General features: G+C 36.8%; 1 pseudogene; it reads right to left on the reverse strand.

Annotated features, from left to right (window-relative positions):
• Positions 1-1,618: 1,618 nt before the first annotated feature.
• Positions 1,619-7,396, reverse strand: LOC127454996 (L-threonine 3-dehydrogenase, mitochondrial-like; annotated as a pseudogene).
• Between the last annotated feature and the right edge of the window lie 13,349 nt (positions 7,397-20,745).

Consider the following 20,745-nt stretch of genomic DNA (forward strand, 5'->3'; position numbering starts at 1 on the left):
ATGGTGGTGGCTGTGGGGATTGAACCAACAACCTTACCAGTTCAGTGCTTTAGCCCACTACGCCATCACCACTCCAGTGAATGACCTGCATTTATGTTTAAATTTGTCTTAAAATCTAGTTTGATCTTCATCTAAGTTACAATAATGAACAAAAACAATCTGTTTGAACTAATAACACACAAATGATCGTATTGTTCTTCTACATATTGAATACATCTTTCAAATCTTCACAGTGTAGGTTGAAAAAAGTATGTGAATCCCTAGGCCAATGACATCAACAAAAGCTAATTAGAGTCAGGAGTTGGCAAACCTGCCATCCAATTAATGAAACGAGATTGGAGGTGTGGGTTAGAGCTGCTTTGACTTTTGAAAGCATTCAAACATTTTGAGTTTGCAATTCACAAGAAGCATCTGCTGATGTGGACCACGCCTCGCAAAAAAGAGATCTCAGAAGACCTACGATCAAAAATGTATCTCGAAGAGCTTAGATATGCATCTGTCCACAGCTAGACAAACTGTCTATAAATGGATGAGTTAGTACTGTGGCTACTCTTCCTAGAAGTGGCCGTCCAGCCAAAATTATTCAAAGGGCACACCACAGAATGCTCAGTGAGGTAAACAAGAACCCTAGAGTGACAGCTAAAGACTTGAAGGAATCATTGGAACTGGTTAACATCTCTGTTCATGAGTCTACTATATGGAAAACATTAAACAGACATGTTGTCCATGGCAGGACACCACAAAGGAAGCCGCTGCTTTCCAACAAAAAAAATGTATGCACCCCTGAAGTCTGCCAAAGACCACCTTGAGACTCCATAACACTACTGGAAAATGTTTTGTGGATTGATGAAACTAAGGTTGAATGGTTTGGGAAGAACACATAGCACTACTTATGGCATACAAAGGGTACCACATACCAACATGAAAACATCATCCCAACGGTGAACTACGGTGGAGGGAGCATCATGATTTGGGGCTGCTTTGCTGCTTCGGGGACTGGACCGCTTGCCATCATCGAGGGACATATGAATTCCCAAGTTTATCAAGATATCCTACAGGAAAATATCAGGGTGGCTGTGCACCAGCTGAAGCTCAGTAGAAGTTGGGTGATGCAGCAAGACAATGACCCTAAACATTGAAGTTAATCCACTACTGAATGGCTTCAAAAAAAGAAAATCCCCCTTTTGTAGTGGCCCAGTCAGAGCCCAGACTTGAACCCAATAGAGATGTTGTGTAATGACCTCAAGAGAGAGCCGTTCACACCAGACATCCTAAGAATATGGCTGAGCTGAAGCAGTTCTGTAAGGAAGAATGGTTAAAAATTCCTTCTGAACGTTGTGCAGGTCTAATCCGCAGCTACCGGAAATGCTTGGTTGAGATTATTGCTGCCAAAGGAGGATAAATGTGAATGATTAATGGGATGTGTTCAATAAAGACATGAAATATTATAATTGTTTGTGTGTTGTTAGCTTAAGCATATTGTATTTCTCTATACTTGTGACGTTGATGAAGATGAGATCACAGTTTATAACCAATTAATGCAGAAAAGCAGCTAATTCCAAAGGGTTCACATACTTTTGCCACTGTAGCACATAAGTCACATAGACTACTTTTATAGTGATTCTTTTGGTGATTTTTTGTCCTTTATTGGACAGCTTAATAGCCACTGGCTACTGAAAAATACAGCCCTCTAAATCTTTGGTTTACTGTAAGATGAAAAAACTGTGCAAATCCATGCTTCATGTGGAAACTAGTATAAAAGAGTAAGACTGCAGAGCTGAATTGCTAACCAGTACATTAGGTCCCAAAAATCAATGCCAAAATGCCAAAAAGTACAGTATGGCAGATGGTGTTTAGTTGGCTTGTGCCATTCTGGAGTCTGAGCCAGAGAAGTTTAGCATCGTCTGAACCAATTCCAGCAAGCCATAGTCATGTTTCCAGCCCCAGTCACTGTGGGCATTGATGTCGTCGGAGATCATTGGCCAGCTGTCAACTAGGCAGAAACAACTGACACACAGATATCACACATAGATGTTCTGGGAGTTTATTTTGGAATAGTAAAATCAGGAAACTAGGATAAAATAACACCAATTTTGAAGGAATGAGGTTGAGTAAATGATGACAGAATTTTCATTTTTTGGTGAACTATTCCCAGGTACTGAACAATGATGCTCATATTTATGTGATTCAAGATTCTTACCAATAGCTTGTCGAGCTGGGTCAACCTCATAGTTGACCTGAAGTTCTGGAAGGTGCTTCCTGATTTCTTGGACCAGTTCCTCAGAAGTGAAGCTCATGGCGTTGTTGTTGTACGTGCACAATCCCAGCATCTCAGCAGGAGCTTCTAGAACTTCCAGTGTAACTCTCAAACAGTCATCAATGAACATCATTGGCAGTCATGTGTCTGGTCTCAAGTTGCACACAAATGTACCCGTTTTCACAGCATCATGGAAGATCTAGACTCTCACCCTCATGCCATCCTAGATGTGTATGACTTTCTATCTTCTGCTGAACACAAACAAAGTTTTTTAGAAGAATATTTCAGCTCTTTACGTCCACACAATGCAAGTGCATAGTGGCCAGAACTTTGAAGGTCCAAAAAGCACATAACGTCAGCATAAAGGTAATTCATACGACTCCAGTGGTTAAAGGATTAGTTCACCCAAAAATGAAAATTCTCTATGATTGACTCACCTTTAAGCCATCCAAGATGTGCATGTCTGTCCTTCTTCAGCAGAACAGAAATGAAGATTTTTATAAGCACATTTCAGCTCTGTATGTTCATACAATGAAAGTGAATGGGTGCCATGAGGCTGCTGGCTGTTTGACGGTCCAAAAGTCATATTTTGGCAGCATAAAAGTAATCCAAATGATTCCAGTCAATCAATTAATATCTTCTGAAGCAAATCGCTAGGCTTGTGTAAGAAACAAATCGATAATTAAAATGTTTTCAACTTCAAATCGTTGCTTCCGGCCTGCGTTGGGATGCTTTTTTGAAATTACCTAACTCTAGCGTGACGTATGTTCCTCTGTTGTATACAAAGTGCACGCTTCCATCTTCTAGCGTGAACGAGCCATCACGCTTGCGTCATGCGACAGCTCCGTGATGTGTCGACTGCTAGCAGGAAGTGTTTTTTAAAAGTTAAAAACGTTTTAATTATCGATTTGTTTCTTACACAATCCTATTGACTGGCTTCAGAAGACATTAATTGATTTATCTGAGTCATGTGGATTACCATTATGCTACTTAATTATGCCTTTTGGACCGTCAAACAGCCAGCAGCCTCATGGCACCCATTCACTTGCATTGTATGGACAAACAGAACTAAAATGTGCTTATAAAAATCATAATTTTGGATCTTCTGAAGAAGGAAAGTCATACACATCTGGGATGGCCTAAAGGTGAGTAAATCATGAGATCATTTTCATTTTTGGGTGAAATATTCCTTTAAATCCATGTCTTCAGAAGTGATATGATAGGTGTGGGTAAGAAACAGATAAATATTTCAGTCCTAATTAGTATAAAATCTCCTCCCTGCCCAGTAGGTGGCAATATGCACAAAGAATGTGAAAAAGCAAAAGAAGAACAATGTGAAAGTAAAAGTGGAGATTTATAGTAAAAAAGGACTTAAATATTGATATGTTTCTCACCCACAGCTAACATATCACTTCTGAAGACATGGATAATCACTGGAGTCATATGGATTACTTTTATGCTGCCTTTATGTGCTTTTTGAACCTTCAAAGTTCTGGCCGCCATTCACTTGTATTGTATGGACCTACAGAGTGGAGATATTCTTTTAAAAATCTTTGTTTGTGTTCAGCAGAAGAAAGATAGTCATACACATCTAAGATGGCAAGAGAGTGAGTAAATGATGAGAACATTTTTATTTTTGGGTGAACTATACCTTTAAGATCAGAAACTTCTTTTATAAAAGTGCAATTACCTCTCCCATTAGCTCCGCATGAACTTTGGACACTCCATAAATGGTCCGAGAGCGTTGGATGCATAAAATTGGGGTGGGGTTACGAGGGGAGGTGGGGCCAAACGCTCCTATAGTGCTAGGGACGAAAAGATGGAGCCCATGATCTGTAGCGATATCAAGAACATTGTGCAACCCTAAAGAAGATAAGTGATTTTCAATGTTTTGGTTGGTAATTTCATCTGCACGAAATAACAAGAAGTTTCTTTCATATTTTTATGATTATTTCAGATCTGTTTATGTTTACTATCACAGGATATATATATATATCTGAAATAATCATAAAAATATGATTTATGGAAGCGCAAAAAAAAAAAAAACTATAAAAATATGAAAATATATAAATATTTTTGTTTATTACAAGAAAAATTAGTACTAAATTCACACAAATGACTACCACATCATGTTGATTTTCTGTGTGACAATGGTGAATTATAAGTAGTCCATATGCGCGTACACATACATGCTATTTCTTACTCAAGGGGGCGCTGATGTTTCAGTAATTTACTTGATTTACATTTGACATTGTTATTTGATGGAAATAAACTATAGCACGTTTAACACATGAACAGGATGATACGACTATTGTCATTTGGGTGTACTACTGAAATTATGTATGTTGTGCATCTATTTAGATTTAAAAATTACTTGAGAAAATACATACTGTATGTAGCGCAATATGTGTTTGACAGCCAGGTGCATCTCATGAAATTTCAGTGTGGAAGTAATGAATCCTGTTCTATATTTGTTGCATGATTTATTTAATATATGCAAAATAAAACATAAAAATATATTTTATTCTATTATTTTCTAATTGTCTTGAAAGTGTTTTTTGAAAAGTATCTTGCCATTTTGTAGATCCATTTGTGATAGAAATACGTGCCGGGTCACTAAAGACCCAAGTGTGTAATAATGTTTGGCAAAATTTTAACTAATACCCATGCATTTAAAGGTTAATGATTCATTTACCCTTTAAGCTCTGGAGGTGTTTTTAAAGATTTCCTGTTTCAGTGGCATACCCAAAATTAAAGGCTTAAAGTATAACTAAAAAAAACTAAACAAAAAACTAAAACAAGGGTCAAGTGTTTGGTATCATTGAAAAGAAAACTTTTCAAATGTTTTTATGACATATATTATGATACATTCTTAGACTTTCAGCCTAAGAAACTGCTGACAAATCACACAAAAAATTGAGCCAAAGTCTTTTTTGACGATATATTTTTGGGTGTAAATAAGGTGGCACCGAAAAAGCTTTTGTTTTGTTCCCAATCATGTAAGCTGTATCTGAGAAAAATGTTGTGTTGATACGACAAAGCAATCAAAAGTTATAGCATTACAATAATTTATCATAGTGTCCAAAAACATCTCAAAGTGTCCAAAAGGCCCTCTAAACAAATAAAACCTAATAATTGTACATAAAAACTAATTTCACATGCAAACACAATAACTAAAGGTTTGCATAGCATGGAGACATTACTTTAGTAATGAGATTTTACAGAATGAGTTTCGCACTGTGCCATTTGAGTCATCACTGAGTCTGTGTCATGTACTTGGCGCCATCTCCTGGTGGCCATATGTAACAATGTGCTTCGTGTGGATAATCTAATGATCTATGCATCCGATTATGTTGTGTGTAGGCTCGCCTCCTCTAAGTAAAGGCATGTGATAGTTTATGTTCCGTTTATTTTTCTTGAAGTTATAAGTGAAAATGTGGCATATTAGCAACACCAACATAACTGTCAAAGACATATACTTAGCTATTACTCGCTATATTTTGGTCTGTGAGTAAAACAGCGGGCCCATCCGAGCTTAAAGGGTTAAATATGTTAGTTTTTTTAACAATTTCATTATGTGGGGTCTGGGTAGCTCAGCGAGTATTGACGCTGACTACCACCCCTGGAGTCATGAGTTCGAATCCAGAGTGTGCTGAGTGACTCCTGCCAGGTCTCCTAAGCAACCAAAGTGGCCCGGTTGCAAGGGAGAGTAGAGTTACATGGGGTAAACTCCTCGTGGTCGCGATTAGTGGATCTCACTGTCAGTGGGGCACATGGTAAGTTGTGTGTGGATTGCGGAGAGTAGCATGAGCCTCCACATGCTGGGAGTCTCTGCGGTGTCATGCACAACGAGCCACGTGATAAGATGCGTGGACTGACGTTCTCAGAAGCGGAGGCAACTGAGACTTGTCCTCCACCACAGGGATTGAGGCGAGTAACCGCGCCACCATGAGGACCTACTAAGTAGTGGGAACTGGGCATTCTAAATTGGGGAAAAAAGGGGATAAAATTTTTTCTTTTTTTTTTAAATCATTATGCATTAAATTATTTATTTAAATATTTATTTAATAATTTAAATTTGAGTAATATTGTCCTCCATATACTGTAAGTTCACTGTCAATATAGGCACAATTATTTAATAAGTAATATTTACATTTAAATATTTTCCTAATGTTATCATTATCCACAATGTATTGAAATAAGTGCCCTTAACATCAAAATCATATCAGTTCCCATATCACTTCCTATAATAATAAATACAAATCTACCTTCAACACTTCTACAACATGGCAAATTCAAATCATACCTTGACTATAACAGAACAAAAGACTTAAGGCATGAGATTTATGCATTCAGAAAAGCTCAATCACCATAATGTGAGGATGCAGCCAGCCATAGTATTTATTTATTTATTTCTCCACAATTTTGGAATGGCCACTTCCCAATGTGCACTAAGTCCTCATGGTGGCGTAGTGACTCGCCTCAATCTGGGTGGCAGAGGATGAATCTCAGTTGCCTCCGTGTCTGAGACTGTCAATCTGTGCATCTTATCATGTGGCTTGTTGAGCACTTTACTGCGGAGACCTAGCGCATGTGGAGGATTCATGCTATTCTCTGCGGCATCCACGCACAACTCACCACGCGCCCCACCCGAGAGCAAGAACCACATTATAGCAATCACGAGGAGGTTAACCCAACGTGACTCTACCCATCCTAGCAACCGGGCCAATTGGTTGCTTAGGAAGCCTGACTGGAGTTACTCTGCACACCCTGGATTTGAACTTGTGACTCCAGGTGTGGTAATCAGTGTCTTTACTTGCTGAGCTACCCAGGCCCCCAGCCAGCCATAGTATTAATTAAATACACAAACTCACCACTCTGGTAAACATGATTTGGGGGTTTCCTGATATCAGACAGAATTACATTATATTTTCCAAATCTCTTCCTGTAAATCAGAGAAACACTTTTATATGTTTGTTAACTGAATGAAAGAACATTTGCAGAAATGTTCACTTAAAGCATTCAAAACATACATCATCATATTCTGATAAAATCATTTCAGCTTCAGTCTTACCTTAATAGTTTGCCCAGACCCACTCCCAGCTGCCCCAAACCCCCTGCGATGTGATTAAAAGACATCAGTCATGTGTTTCCATGGAGACCACATTTCATGTGTTTCAGAATGTGGTAACCAGGGAAACATGAGCAAATAGTATTGATGATCAAAGGCTTACATAACATCCATTTAGGCCACAAAGCTTAAACAAAACCAATCATGAACAGAAATAGTATTACACAATAAATGGTGCATCAAAACACTGAATGAAAGCTGGCATCAGAGGTGACTTGCTGTGTAGAGAAACTGATGTTCCACTCTGAAACAGTAAGAGGTTGAAAGCCACGACCTGATGCCAAGCAAGCCCACTGTGCCACCCTGCTCACAGCTCTTACAGAGGGCATCTCTGCCAACAAAGACACCAAAGCATTAAACATGTTGTGGATACACAGTAATGAAACATCGAAAAAAGTCTTTATAAATATGCCAAACAACCTCTTAAAACTCAAATATTCAGGAGATAGACCAATTTCAGCTAGGCTGATAAATCTGCTTTGGTCTTTTTAAAATTCACTCAAGCGTTACCAAACCCCTTGCATCAGTTGACCCAAATCTACCGACAGACATTTTACATTAATGCATTAAACATAAAATTTTATCCAAAGTCACATATAGCGCTTTCAAGGTAGACATTTATATCTGTTTGTGTGCTGGTGCTTATATATATATATATATATAAATAATTCAGTTCGATTAATTATATACAAAATAAAATGTATGCAATTAATCATGTCCCCAGACCATAATATGGGCATCTGAGCAATTCAAGCTTGAAGTACCACCTGTTTTCTCCAGGGGGCAGCAGTAAGTAGTAATATTAGTTCATAGTGCAATAATCAGAATCAGAATGAGCTTTATTGCCAAGTATGCTTACACATACAAGGAATTTGTCTTGGTGACAGAAGCTTCCAGTGCCCAAACAGTACAACAACAAGACATAGATAATAATACAAAAAAAAAAAAAAAATAGAATAAAAACTAAAAAGTGAATAGAAAATATAAGTATATATATATATATATATATATATATATAGAAATACACAATAAGGCAATATATATATATACAGTTGTGCTCAAAAGTTTGCATACCCTGGCAGAAATTGTGAAATTTTGGCATTGAATTTGAAAATATGACTGATCAGGCAAAAAAACTGTCTTTTATTTAAGGATAGTGATCATATGAAGCCATTTATTATCACATAGTTGTTTGGCTCCTTTTTAAATCATAATGATAACAGAAATCACCCAAATGGCCCTGATCAAAAGTTTACATACCCTTGAATGTTTGGCCTTGTTACAGACACACAAGGTGACACACACAGGTTTAAATGGCAATTAAAGTTTAATTTCCCACACCTGTGGCTTTTTAAATTTTTAGTTAGTTTCTGTGTATAAATAGTCAATGAGTTTGTTAGCTCTCACATGGATGCACTGAGCAGGCTAGATACTGAGCCATGGGGAGCAGAAAAGAACTGTCAAAAGAGCTGCGTAACAAGGTAATGGAACTTTATAAAGATGGAAAAGGATATAAAAAGATATCCAAAGCCTTGAAAATGCCAGTCAGTACTGTTCAGTCACTTATTAAAAAGTGGAAAATTCAGGGATCTCTTGATACCAAGCTAAGGTCAGGTAGACCAAGAAAGATTTCAGCCACAACTGCCAGAAGAATTGTTCGGGATACAAAGAAAAACCCACAGGTAACCTCAGGAGAAATACAGGCTGCTCTGGAAAAAGACGGTGTGGTTGTTTCTAGGAGCAAAATACTTGTTGACCCCTCTCCAAACATAGCGCTTATGGTTGTGACCATAAAACTCTATTTTGGTCTCGTCACTCCAAATTACAGTGTGCCAGAAGCTGTGAGGCGTGTCAAGGTGTTGTCGGGCATATTGTAAACGGGCTTTTTTGTGGCATTGGTGCAGTAAAGGCTTCTTTCTGGCAACTCGACCATGCAGCTCATTTTTGTTCAAGTATCGTCGTATTGTGCTCCTTGAAACAACCACACCATCTTTTTCCAGAGCAGCCTGTATTTCTCCTGAGGTTACCTGTGGGTTTTTCTTTGTATCCTGAACAATTCTTCTGGCAGTTGTGGCTGAAATCTTTCTTGGTCTACCTGACCTTGGCTTGGTATCAAGAGATCCCTGAATTTTCCACTTAAGTGATTGAACAGTACTGACTGGCATTTTCAAGGCTTTGGATATCTTTTTATATCCTTTTCCATCTTTATAAAGTTCCATTACCTTGTTACGCAGCTCTTTTGACAGTTCTTTTCTGCTCCCCATGACTATTTATACACAGACACTAATTGCAATTTACAAAGCCAAAGGTGTGGGAAATTAACCTTTAATTGCCATTTAAACCTGTGTGTGTCACCTTGTGTGTCTGTAACAAGGCCAAACATTCAAGGGTATGTAAACTTTTGATCAGGGCCATTTGGGTGATTTCTGTTATCATTATGATTTAAAAAGGAGCCAAACAACTATGTGATAATAAATGGCTTCATATGATCACTATCCTTAAATAAAAGACAGTTTTTTTTTTTTTTTTTTGTTTGTTTGTTTGTTTTTTGCCTGATCAGTCATATTTTCAAATTCAATGCCAAAATTTCACAATTTCTGCCAGGGTATGCAAACTTTTGAGCACAACTGTATATATATATATATATATATATATATATATATATATATATATATATATATATATACACACACGTATGTACAAATACAAATCTGTAATATACAGATGCAAGGGAATGTATGGCAGAAGAGGTAGGATATGTTGGATAAATATAAATAGACTAAGCTGTGTATTGCACATAATTATTGCTCAATGGGGCAGTTTTAACTGTTCATGAGGTGGATAGCCTGAGGAAAAAAATTGTTCTGGTGCTCAGAGCTCTGTAGCGCCATCCAGAAGGCAACAGTTCAAAAAGGTAATGGGCAGGGTGAGTGGGGTCCGGAGTGATTTTTCCAGCCTTTTTCCTCACTCTGGAAGTGTACAGTTCTTGAAGGGAGGGCAGGGGGCAACCAATAATCCTCTCAGCAGTCCGAACTGTCCTTTGTAATCTAATGTTAACAAACAGAACTTCTGATTTTAAAGTATTAGTATATGTTGAAATATATTAACTAAAATTAGATTAATAAATGCTGTAAAAGTGGCCTATTTGTTCATTGTTACAATGGTAAAGCCAGTGGTAAAGACACTGGCTACCACCCCTGGAGATTGCTAGCTCGCTAGTTCAAATCCCAGGGTGTGCTGAGTGAATCCAGCCAGGTCTCCTAAGCAACCAAATTGGCCCGGTTGCTAGGGAGGATAGAGTCACATGGGGTAACCTCCTCGTGGTCGCTATAATGTGGTTAGTTCTCGGTGGGGCACGTGGTGAGCTGAGTGTGGATGCCGCAGTGGGTGGCGTCAAGCCTCCTCACATGCTATGTCTCTGTGGCAACGCACTCAACAAGCCACGTGATAAGATGCGCGGGTTGACTATCTCAGATGCAGAGGCAACTGGGATTCGTCCTCCGCCACCCAGATTGAGATGAATCACTACATGACCACGAGGACTTAAAAGCACATTGGGAATTGGCCATTCCGAATTGGGAGAAAAAGGGGAAAAAAAACAAATGGAACCTTATTGTAAAGTGTTACCATGTTTTTTTAATGCTTTAATCATATGCCACAATAATGTAATGCATTTTAATTATCTGTATTATTTTTTTTATTTTATATATATATATAAACATCCAGTGAGCTGCAGTTCTGTGGATGTAAAAACCTTGTTGATGAGAGAGGTCAACAGTGAATGGCCAGACTGGTTAGAACTGACAAAGTCTATGGTAACTCAGATAACCACTCTGTACAATTGTGGTGAGAAGCATATCATTTCTGAATGCTATTCTGAGATGCGGGTTGGTGCTGTTTTGGTGGCACGAGGGGGACCTACACAATATTAGGCAAGTGATTTTAATGTTGTGGCTGATCGGTGTATATATATATATATATATATATATATATATGCACACTAACATGTTGCAGATAATACTACAAGGAGAGTCAAAAAATATGAAATGTGCTGCCACCTCCTGTTGGTGGCTATTAAAGTTCACAATAACCCACACAAAAGCATAACGCTTGCATTTAAAAATGTCACATGGCTTCGGTCAACCCGGTCATCGTTTAAACTGACAAACACATTTACATTTTATTAAAATAACATTCGTCATAAGTAATATCTTAAACTTCTGAAGGTCACTGTCGATAGTCCTCACGAAGACAAAACTGGTTTAAATCCCAGGACAGTTTATCCTTCATCAATAAACATGCGATTACTTTACGTCTTTATACTATTACTTTATGGTCAGTTCTTTTCTCTGTCTAATAAATCGCTTCAGATTCCCTGTAGGCATCACCTTCATTCTCTAGAGGTAAACGTGCACAATGAACATCTAATAAAGAGAGGAGACTGACCATTTCTATGTACACAAGTATCTAGAAACAAGCGGCATTTGTTGTAACAACATGCAGTCCGCGATTGATACATTTCGCGTTCGGTTGCTAACTTGCTACAAATTGGCATCAGTGTAACTTTAACTCAAACTGTTACAATGTATCCGTTCAGCTGCGGCGGCACGATCAAAGGCTTCGGATACATGAAACGTGCTGATTAGCGCTCTGATCAAAGAAAAATACGTTCCTTTTGTAAACAAATTATCCTTGTGATGGGATTATTAATTAATTATGCGATCAAGTAGCTTCCTTGATAACGCCTCTATGTGTATCTTGATTTACTCACCTTTTATGTCACCTTCAAAGAAAAAAATTAAATCGGTGAAATCTATGTTGTTTAAAACAACATAAAGGTTAAAAGCGATGAAGCGGAAATATGTTTTGGAGAAAAGAGACTTTCATTCACAATCAGTATTGCATCAGCTACAGGTCTCTCGTAAAACCTGTAGCATGGACAGTTTTATGGTAAGCCGGTGTCTGCTCTGATTGGTCAGTCCACCTCGAGGCGTTGTGCACCAACATAGGCTACATATTTTCAGTGTTAAATTTCATCGGATTAAATGACATTTAAATAAATTATCTTTGTTTTATAATTACAGTGCCCTGTAGTATTGACAATGTAGTATTATTTGTTCTTTGTTTGACTGCCAGCAGTCCAGAGTTCTTTAATCATTATAATATCATTTAACTAATATTATAGACTATTTTAAGCATATGCAATATGCATATGCAATAACGAAAAAAATAAGTTCTTTGCAAATGCCAATTGTGCTTAGAAATAAAAGCGAATTGAATATAAGAGAGGAAACCAGTTTATTAGGGGTTTCCAATTATTATTATTTTTGAATATTTAGCTGAATATTTATACATTGATATTTTTAAATTTTCCAGATCAAACAAAATAATTCCTTGCTTTCAAAATAATATTCCATCCATCACTTGGCAGCTCTCTAATTGTCTTTGAAGTGAATCAAAAGTAGATCAAAGCAGGATAAATGCAAAGAATTGTCTCTATGAATAACTAATCTAAAATGAATTGTTGAATTTTATTTCCTTCTTAACAGAGAGACTTTTACTATTGTGACTATTTGACTCATTTATTTGTCTAATTGAATCAATACCAAGACCTCAGTAAGGAGCCTGTTAAATGTTCCTCTGCATGTATTACTAGAGTATTGGAGTACCTAAACATTTATTCTCATTAAAGGATTTATTTATTTATGTATTTTCACTGGGACCCATCATTCAGGCACATGGTTTCTCTTACCACTGCTACACTGATGACACACAACTCTACTTGTCTTTCCAGCCCAACGACACCACAGTGACTGCTCGAATCTCTGCCTGCCTGGCAGACATCTCGGCCTGGATGAAGGAACACCACCTGCAACTCAACCCAGCCAAGACTAAACTCCATGTCTTTCCAGCCAACCCTGCTGTTGAACACAACATCACCGTGCAGCTGGGTGCAACTACAGTAACGCCTTCAAAACGGTCAGAAATCTAGGGGTAACCATCGACAACAAACTCAATTTCACAGACCACATCTCAAAGACCGCAAGATCATGTAGATTTACACTCTACAATATCAGGAAATAAGACCCTTCCTCTCTGAACAAGCCACACAACCGCTTGTCCAGTCACTTGTAATAACTAGACTGGACTACTGTAATGCTCTCATTGCAGGCCTCCCTGCATGTGCAATTAGACCCCTGCAAATGATCCAGAATGCAGCAGCACATCTGGTCTTTAATCAACCAAAGAGAGCACATGTTACACCACTCCTTGTCTCTCTCCACTGGCTGCCGGTTGATGCACGTATCAAATTCAAGGCTCTGATGCTGGCATACAGAACAGTCACTGGGTCTGCTCCAGCATACCTAAAATCATTTCAGCAGAGCTATGCGAAGAGGCACCAAAACACTTTCCCAGACTTTCGGCCTCATCATACCACATTGGTGGAATGACCTTCTCAACTCCATCCGTGAAGCTGACTCACTCTCTGTCTTCAAAAAACGGCTAAAAACACATCTTTTCCATGATCACTTAACCAGTCACAAAAAAATAAATAATAATTTAATGTTGCACTTTAATCTGTTTTGAATACTATTCTGATGCTAGTGAAACTTTGTAATATTACACTTTTCGTACCACTGTCTCTTTAAGATGATTCGCTTATGTTTTCCTCTTTTGTAAGTCGCTTTGCATGAAAGCGTCTGCCAGATGAATAAATGTATATGTAATGTAAATGTCATGAACTCACTGAACCCATAACGATAGACTGTGTGCAGCATGTATTAGTGTTATATGCAGGAAGACTTATAGTGGCTTTTGGATGCCTATATTATATTTTGTATACCTAAACAAGCACATGAGGATTTTCACAAGTCATGTTCTCTGTCCTTAATATCATTTGATGATATCTGAAAAAAATCAAAATACTGTAGAAGCATTTTCACTTTTGGTGCTCATTTAAAAATATTATTACACGTTTCAGATAACCAAAATGACTGAAGCAACAGGAAGTTATTTCAGACACAGGATGGCATTCTGAAGCCATTTAGAATTCATTTGTTCAGAGATTTCACAGAGGTAATATTTGATTTATTAAAAAAGTTTGAACTCAAAAATTGAGCTCAAAGGTGTCTCCTCACACAGTGCTGTAAAATTTCTGAACATGTAGATAACTTGCTTCATGCCATAGTAAGTGAACACATCCATCTTAAAGGAATATTCTGGGTTCAGTTCAAGTTCACCTCAATCAACAACAATGTAGCATAATGTTGATTACCACAGAAAATAATTTTCATTTAAAAAAATGAGGCAAAAATCACAGTTACAGTGAGGCACTTACAATGGAAGTGAATGGGGCCAACCCGTAAACATTAAAATATTTTTTTTTTCCCCAAAAGGTAATATGTGTGAAAAATTATGTAAGTGTGATTAAATCACTTACAGGGTTTATAAAGTTGTTTATAACGTCTTGTGGCTATACTTTTGAAACAAAGTGTATTTTAGTGTTTATGGATAGGCCCAATTCACTTTAACCATTTTTCTGTAATTTTTGCACTCTTTTTTTTGAAAATATTTGTTGTGGAAATGAACATGCCACAAATGCTGTCATTTGAACTTAACTTGTATTGAACCCAAAACATTTCTTTAACTTGTTCACCCAAAAATGGTGAATGCTCATTTTATCATCATTTACTCTCCTTCATGTCATTACAGCCTCAAATGATTTTCTCTCTAACACATGATACACATAAAGAGATGTTTGGCAGAAAGTGGCTCTTTTCTATACAAGGAAAGTGAATGGTGATTTATACTGTCAAAAGGCACCATAAAAGTATCATAATAGTAGTCCATATGCATCATATGCTATATTTAAAATCTTCTGAAGCCATATGATAGCTTTGTGTGAATAACAGACCGAAGTTTAAGATGTAATTTACTAGTAATATTTATTCACTTCAACTTGAATTTTTAGGCAAACTATTCCTAAGTTATTCAGGAAATGTTAGAAACCGAACAGCCTGAAGCCAAGCTAACAGCAGTGGCAATATATCTCATTCAGTTTGTACCACTAGTGCTTTTTCGTGCCATGAGAGGCTTTTTGATGTATGCCAGTCATGCAAAAATATACATTTATTGTCTCCTTCAATAGCGGCACATGAAAGCAACCCAGAACTCAAGGGATCTGCAGGCAATTATCTCACTTATACCATTCAATACCCCCACAGTCACAACATTAGCTTTCATAAAATTTTCATGCTCTTGTGCATTTGCGTTTAGTAGCTTTTCTGAAGGGTTCATTCCCACTGCAGACAGCTCCACAGTCACAAGTATTTCCATGAACTGTTGACTTCAGCAGCCCTTGTTGTTGCATTATATGCTAATGGTGTGAGTGCACGAATTGAAGAAGAAAAAAAACACCTTTTTTTGTGTTGTTTTTCCAAAGTTTGAGTGCCTATAACTCCAGAAGTATTAAAGATATCTTAATATCCGTTTACATAATGGTATATTTTGGCATCTTCGTTTTTGAGGCCCTATATGTTTAAATCTCAGAGATATGAGGCTGTCAGTGTGTCAGTCCACTGATTTCAGTAATAGACCTACCTAACAGTGTAAAAATAAAATAATGATGCTGCCACCTTTCTAAGATTATTTTTACCTGTATTTTTGCTCCAAAATCATTTTGACCCTGCTCTAGAAAATAATGGCTTACTCTGTAAATATGGGCCCTGGGCATTTAATATTTTGAATGTCATAATTATCTTTCTTCAGAAAAATTTACAAAATAAAAAATGTCAGGCAAGAAAGTATCTTCACAAGTAGCATTTTATTATTAATAATGTATCAGAGTGGTCGCTAGGGTGTTCTGGGTGGTTGCTAAGGTGCTCTGGGTGGTTACTAGGGCACTGCTAGGTGGTTGCTTGGGTGTACTGGATGATGCAAGGGCGTTGCTACAATATGTAGTTGCTAGGATGTTCTGGGTGGTCGCTACGGCATAGCTAAGGTGTTGCTAGGTGGTTGCTAGGGTGCTCTGGGTGGTTGCTATGGCTCTGCTAGGTGGTTGCTTGGGTGTTCTGGGTGTTGCTAGGACACTGCTACAGTATGTAGTTCCAAGGGTGTTCTGGGTGGTCTCTAGGGCATTGCTAGGGTGTTGGCTAGGTGGTTGCTAGAGTGCTCTGGGTGGTTGCTAGGGCGTTTCTAGGTGGTTTCTTGGGTGTTCTGGATGTTGCTAGTGCATTGCTACAGTATGTAGTTGCTAGGGTGTTCTGGGTGGTCGCTAGGGCATTGCTAGGGTGTTGCTAGGTGGTTGCTAGTGTGCTCTGGCAGGTCGTTAAAGCACATTCATATTCCGTCTCATGCAAGGTCCAAATTGGATGCAAATATCTTATATTCCAATATACAGATGTGTAACTAAGTCTCTCAAAAATACATTATTTTGTGGTAAAATGTGTGTCAATGATTCTATTCTTGCTGGTTGGAACTAAAAATAAACATTAAAATATTTTCTTTTCTTTGTGCTTTAATAATTCATGCATCAGAAGGTTTATATAATATGATCCAATATTGGCAATGTAAAAATAAATGTTTTTTCTTGTTACTAAAATTGATTTCACATCTACTCTACTTGTTTTAGTATGACAGTTTAATTAGTGAAAGCGATTAAGCCGCCCTGTATCTCTGTTAGATGTGGCACAGTGACTGTTTGAGGATTTGGACTCTCTCTGTCCTAAGGGAAGACACTAAAAATGGGAGCCTTTGTAATATTCCTGTGGCAGAGGGTTTTGCATGTGCTGTGCTCATCAAGAATATTCCCCATGTGGTGACAGCAACTGCAGAGGATTTAGAGGAGCTAAAACAGATTGTGTTTGAAGAAACAGTGGTGTTTTGCCTACAATAAACCATACAGTTTTAATATGAATAGAGCATTAATTCAGTGCTGTTTCGAATGGAAAATTTAAAAAATGCAAGTCAGGACCTGCGTCTGTCTTTAAATGTTTAAAGATTTAAGAATTCCCTTCCTTGAATGTGTATGTTTGAATGTGCCCACATGTGTTAAATGGAAACAAAGCTTTCTCGGCATGTAACACACTGCTTATTTTTTTTTTATTTTTTATGTTGATTTCAAATATCTTGCACAAAACTGTCTAAAATTATAATATTTTTGTGACTTTTATTCTCCTAACTAAAAGTACAATATCATAATACATTGCTGAAATTGCAAATACCCCTACAATCAAACAAGAGTCAACTACATAAGAACATACCCTACTCATTGTAAAACATAGGTCCCTCCTGGTTTACTGCTTTAGCATTCCAGTGATTCTCATCTTTTGAATCTGTTCACCAAAACGATTCTTTAGATTCATTGACTGATTCATTTAGTGACAATTTCTGCAGATTACATATTAAGCCAATTGATGGCGTCAAATGTACATCTAATTTTTTATATAAGTGCGTTTTTGAATCAACTGATTCGTTAAAAACACTGTCCAGAAAGTAACAATAAGGATTCCGAAAGTCTCGCAAGAATAGCATACAATGTTTACACAATGTGTTTATTACAGTATGTTTATTTGGAGTTCCACAGAAACCCTACACCTACCCCTAAACCTAACCCTAACCTTAACCCTCAACCCTAAATCTATCCCTAACCTTAGTAACAGCAAATGCGAGTCTCGTGAGACTTTGGTATTCAGACATTTCAGACACAGTTGTCGTTTGCTGATTTTTCCCATTCATTTTTTGCATAGGTTTTTCATAAAATCCTCCATGAAACAGTTCTAAGACATGAACCAAACTAACCAGCTCCGAGGTGAATCACAACATTACAAGTATTTAAAAATCGGACAAACACAAAGGTACAAGACTGTGTACTTTATGTCTTTCACGAGGGCACAAAATACAATCCCATGAAGCATTGCGAATGATGTAATTTAATTAAATACGATGGAAATATGTACTATAGAAACTAGGGGTGTGCAGCGAAGCCATTATCTGTATTTGTATCTGTACCTGTTCATATGACAAAATTATCTGTATCTGTCTGTACTTATTTTTAATAGATCCGGGTGTGGGCGGGGCTTAAACCGGAAGTGTGTCTAAACTAAAGGAAACGCCCATTTTTAAATGTTACTCTCACATTTATAGTTTCTATTAATAAAATATGCCTTGTATATGTATTTTCATAATAATAGCCTAATAATAATAATAATAATAATTATTATTATTATTATATTCATTAAATAATTATTATTTTATATATATATATATATATATATATATATATATATATATATATATATATATATATATATATATTTATTATTATTATTATTATTTTTTCTTACTGAATGAAGCTGAATATGTAGGCTACATTAACTGTGGAATATGTGGTTAACTATGGTTTCTCCAGATATTTCTGATATTAATATTTGCATGAAACATAATTTTCATTCGTCTGTGCATGTATAACAACATTATTCTGGAGGCAGGAGGTGTCAAGCAAAATGTGAAATGTCAAACATACATTTTGCAGTGAATAATAAATATAAATTCATGCATTAAAAGAAATGAAAATAAAATCAATATAGCCTACAAACAGGTTAAATTCCTATAAATTTATCAGGAATTTTTATGATAAGACACCATTATTTAGTTAAATAATAATAATAAGAAGAATAAGAATAAGAATAATAAGAATAATAAGAATAATGTTATATTTATATAGTGCCTTTCCAGAGTTCAAACATTCTCAAATTCAGCACAGTTTAAAGAAGAAGAAAAAATAAGACGGAGCATGTTTCAGTTTCTTCATTTTACATAAGGAGGATTATTCCTAATAGATGAAAACTCTGTGGAGCATTTAAACCTTTATTCTTTTTCATAATAAAGTCTTAACCAGATAATTACCTTAATCGCTGATGTGGATATAAATGTTGTCAACTTTAAGAGACAGATACATGTAGAGGAGCTCTGACGTGAAATCATCACTTCAGGTCAAGAATTTAACATCGTGCTCAAGTTTAGGCTATAAATAAATACATGCGAATCACGTGTGAATCGTGTGATACATTAACAGACATTTCAAGAAGCGGAACATGTATATGATGTCGTATCTTCATTAATGTTACACTTGATAAGCTCCAGACATGCACAATTAACGGAGACCGCAAACGGAGTCGAGGCTGCACCCACTCGATCTGAAATCACACCGTGCGCATTTTCATTCATGAGGTTTACATTTTAGAAATATTGGCTGCACAGGTTCATAAATTTGTTGTAATTTTGGACATATTTATTTAAAATGTCGCTTTATCCTTGCGCTTCTTGGATAATCAGTCATATGAATATTTTTTAGATTATTCGGATGAATCCGTTATTCATTTTGAAGTCATTATTCGTGCCTTTGCGAATTAAGCTATTCGGCTTCGGACACATCCCTAATAGAAACAATATATTTTTGTGTTTATTGCAAAATATTCTGATATGTACAAATATATAAGTAGTTTAAGGGTGAAGAAAGACAGACTCGATTGTGATTCGGGAGTGGGCTGTTGCTCCTGGGCTCGTTTCGTGGGCTTCGTTGGCAGTGGTTCTCCCATTAGTGGATCTTTCTTTGCTGCACCATGGGTAATGTAGTTGTTCACTAGAAATTCTGCTATCAAACATGATTTTTAAACAATGAAATTTGAAATAACGTGGACTGATGGCTTCAACGAAACCATCAATGAAGGACCTCAGAGCTCACGGTAGATCTGTCTTTAAATGTTTATAAGCTGTCATTGAAAATCAAATAGTCTATGGAAAAAATTAATAGGATTTTTACTTCCGGAACCAGACTATTGCACTCTATTGCTGTTGCTCCATGCCACTCCCATACTGTATTTCAGACTGTGCATTGCTTGGCGACACGTAGAGCTTTATGCTTTTTGGGTTCTTTTGTGAACTATTTTTGCTAGCAGAGTAAAAATACACAAACTATCTGACTAGTTTTGACTGAAACATAAGTTATTCAATTGTATTTACTTGTTTAACGTTTTAAAGTTTAAAGCAGTATCAAACTCGCAATTGTATTGTTTGGCCTCAAAATCAGCACGGCTGTGATTACCTGTGAAGGCCGCTGATTTTCAAAACAACCACATGTGCTCATGTGATATTGCTTATGTAGTGGTCATTAATCAAATGTAAGCTAATTTCACCCAAATCGTTCATTTAATCTGTGATAATATAATTTGTAATTAAGTATTTCTTACTAAGTATTTAGGAAAAATGCAGTATAATTTTCAGTTGCTCTTTCAGTCATTTTGAATTCACCATGTTTGGATGAAACACGAAAATGCATTGTAGAAATGACCCGTAT

This window comes from Myxocyprinus asiaticus, chromosome 17 (genome assembly GCF_019703515.2).
Source record: "Myxocyprinus asiaticus isolate MX2 ecotype Aquarium Trade chromosome 17, UBuf_Myxa_2, whole genome shotgun sequence".
Taxonomy (NCBI): domain Eukaryota; kingdom Metazoa; phylum Chordata; class Actinopteri; order Cypriniformes; family Catostomidae; genus Myxocyprinus; species Myxocyprinus asiaticus.